Source organism: Silurus meridionalis, chromosome 24 (assembly GCF_014805685.1).
Source record: "Silurus meridionalis isolate SWU-2019-XX chromosome 24, ASM1480568v1, whole genome shotgun sequence".
Taxonomy (NCBI): domain Eukaryota; kingdom Metazoa; phylum Chordata; class Actinopteri; order Siluriformes; family Siluridae; genus Silurus; species Silurus meridionalis.
In genome coordinates, this window is record NC_060907.1 from 4,558,973 (window position 1) to 4,562,768 (window position 3,796).

Below are 3,796 nucleotides of genomic sequence, written 5' to 3' on the forward strand. Positions count from 1 at the left end.
ATTTACGACTTTTTACTGTAAGTTGTTCTGTAGTTAGAATATAATTTCTTATGCTGAATAACTTTTAGCCAATGATAAAATGCTTTATGTTGCAGTAAGTTGAAGTATTTTGAGTAAAGATTTCGTAACTAAAATGTGCATGGTTTTATGCTAGGTTACTTTTCCATAAAGGAGAGTGAGGAGTGCTGGACCATTTTTATTTGTTTTTATGTTCATTTTGTTCAGTTTGTGTTAATGTTATTATTGTTATTGTTATTATTATTATTATTTTATTATTATTATTATTAAATGTTTATAATTTGTAAAAATAAAATAAAAATGTTTTATTTTATGTTAAAATTTTTATAAATGGTTAAATAAATCAAACCCTTCTGACTGAACAGACCCTTCATTCATGCACACAGATACACAGAATTGTGCCCCACAGACTACAATATGTGTACACCAGTTCTCTGGAAAGAGAGTTATTAAGCCACAGCGCATGCTGACAGGAAAAGTCCCAGTGATGCGAAATATGAATGCTGTCTCCTATACATTTGGCCAGCTATATACACACACACACACACACACACACACACACACACATATATAAATGTATATAGGGTTGCACAAGCCAGTACACTCTTAGTGCCGGTTCCAAGCCCGGGTAAATCAGGAGGGTTGCGTAAGGAAACGGTCGTTAACGGAAACTTGTATAGCCAATCACAGCGCTTGTTGGCGGGGTCTTTTTTTGTCTGCCATTTGGTGCAAGAAATCACTTTCTGAGGTAATCATTATCTCGTGAGGTGAGTATGGTGTAAGAAAAAATTATGAGGACAACGAAGATCGTAATGAAGAGGTTTATAACAGTGTAGCAGTGACAAAATACATCAAGCACTTTGGGTTCATCGGAGTCAGAAAGAACCCAGAGCAAACTCTCCCCAGATATTTTATATTGTTCTTCCCTTTGAAGTATAGACCAGAGTTTATCCTTTAAATGAAAATTAAATGTAGGACATGCGTGAAAACAAAACACTGGGGGATACCACTCTCAGGGCGGAGGTCAGCAGGTGGTAATCACCGGTATTCACACCTTTGCTGGCGCCAGCCCCCAGCAGGTCAGGATAGAGTATTGTTTAAATGATAATCATGGTCTCAGATACCTTTTGTATATAGTCCTTGATGGCTTATTGCTTCTCCATGACTGATTAAATTAAGTCTATGATTTTGATTGATACAACTGAAATTCTTCATCAAACTACGTAACTACATTTTTATCAATTTTGAGCCGTTTTGCGGATGAGCTGAATTTGATATAGCGTGGGGTGGAATCTGGATTAAGGCAGTCTGTAATTCTTACAATGGTGATACTGATCTTTTTTATTTCTCTTATATTTCTTTAAGATTCCAGAGTTGATATGAATTATTGATGTTAATTTACACTTATTTTAGTGTAGAACTCGATTTAATTATATTTTATACACACACACATCTACTGACACACACACATATTAATGACAGTAGATATAATAATTGGAACTTCTTTTCGAATTGTATAACAACTTAAACACACATACAACGCTCCCTCTTAACACACACACACATACAGACACTCACTCACACACACACACTCAGTCACTCACACATTCATACAGTCAGTCACTCACACACACACACACACATCTACTGACACACACACATATTAATGACAGTAGATATAATAATTGGAACTTCTTTTCTAATTGTATAACAACTTAAACACACATACAACGCTCCTCTTAACACACACACACACACATACAGACACTCACTCACACACACACACACACTCAGTCACTCACACATTCATACAGTCAGTCACTCACACACACAGACACATCTACTGACACACACACATATTAATGACAGTAGATATAATAATTGGAACTTCTTTTCGAATTGTATAACAACTTAAACACACATACAACGCTCCCTCTTAACACACACACACACACACACACACACACACACACTCAGTCACTCACACATTCATACAGTCAGTCACTCACACACACACACACACATCTACTGACACACACACATATTAATGACAGTAGATATAATAATTGGAACTTCTTTTCGAATTGTATAACATTTATTGTGTTTTTATTTCAGCCTGGATGTGTAGAAGAGGTAATACACACAAACACACACACACTCTCTCAAAGACACACTCAGTCACATACACTCACTCACACAGACACACACACACACATAAGGACAGTAGATATAATAACTGTAACCTCAGATTGTTTTTTACATTTATTGTGTTTTTATTTTAAAAAATCCAGCAGATACTGGAAGGTAATACACACAAACACTTACACACTCACACGTGTTTGTGTGTCTGTGTCTGTGTGTGTGTGTGTGTGTATATATATATATATATATATATATATATATATATATATATATACATATATATACAGTTGTGTTCAAAATTATTCAACCCCCAATGCTGTAAATGGTTTTAGGGAATTTAGTGTACATTTGTAATTGTATTCAGAATGAAATCCTACAAGGACTTCTTAAAGAACCATATGCAACTAAAATGACATCAATTAGTTTTGTAATACAGTAGTAAATGTTTCTTTTGTGAATTCTTCATTGACATAATTATTCAACCCCTTAAAGACTACCACTCTGAAGAACAGAGGTTCAATGAAGTGTTTTCAATCAGGTATTGAAAACACCTGTGGATATCAGGGAGCAGCAATAAAGCCTAATAAGCACCAATTAGGCAGCTTTAAAATGACTGTGATACTCAGCTCCTTCTAGACATTTACTGGTGTGGTTACAAACATGGTGAGGTCAAGAGAATGGTCCAGGAAGACAAGAGAACAGGTGATTACTCTTCACAGGAAGGGCAATGGCTATAAGAAGATTGCAAAGATGTTAAACATACCAAGAGACACCATAGGAAGCATCATTCGCAAATTCAAGGCAAAGGGCACTGTTGAAACGCTACCTGGTCGTGGCAGAAAGAAGATGCTGACTTCGACTGCTGTGCGCTACCTGAAGCGTAGAGTGGAGAAAAGTCCCCGTGTGACTGCTGAGGAACTGAGAAAAGATTTGTCAGATGTGGGTACTGAAGTTTCTGCTCAGACAATACGGCGCACCCTGCGTAATGAAGGCCTCCATGCCAGAACTCCCAGGCGCACCCCCTTGCTGTCCCCAAAGAATAAGAAGAGTCGACTGCAGTATGCCAAAAGTCATGTGGACAAACCACAGAAGTTTTGGGATAGTGTTCTGTGGACTGATGAAACAAAATTAGAACTGTTTGGGCCCATGGATCAACGCTATGTTTGGAGGAGGAAGAACAAGGCCTATGAAGAAAAGAACACCTTGCCTACTGTGAAGCATGGCGGGGGGTCAATCATGCTTTGGGGCTGTTTTGCTTCTGCAGGTACTGGGAAGCTTCAGCGTGTGCGATGTACCATGAATTCTCTTCAGTACCAGGAGATATTGGATGACAATGTGATGCAGTCCGTCACAAACCTGAGGCTTGGAAGACGTTGGACCTTTCAACAGGACAATGATCCCAAGCATACCTCCAAGTCCACTAGAGCATGGTTGCAGATTAAAGGCTGGAACATTTTGAAGTGGCCATCGCAGTCACCAGACTTAAATCTGATTGAGAACCTCTGGTGGGACTTAAAGAAAGCAGTTGCAGTGCGCAAGCCTAAGAATGTGACTGAACTGGAGGCTTTTGCCCATGATGAATGGGCGAAGATACCCGTAGATCGCTGCAAGACACTTGTGTCAAGCTATGCTTCAC

The 3,796-nt window shown here is 38.4% G+C and overlaps 1 long non-coding RNA gene across 1 annotated transcript in view; it reads left to right on the plus strand.

The window, feature by feature from the left end:
• The window catches only part of LOC124378491, a 2,396-nt gene extending 2,130 nt beyond the window's left edge, over positions 1-266 (plus strand). The window contains exon 4 of the long non-coding RNA XR_006924251.1: positions 155-266. This is a non-coding gene — a long non-coding RNA (uncharacterized LOC124378491). The remainder of the gene's footprint in view (positions 1-154) is intronic.
• The last annotated feature ends 3,530 nt before the right edge of the window (positions 267-3,796 follow it).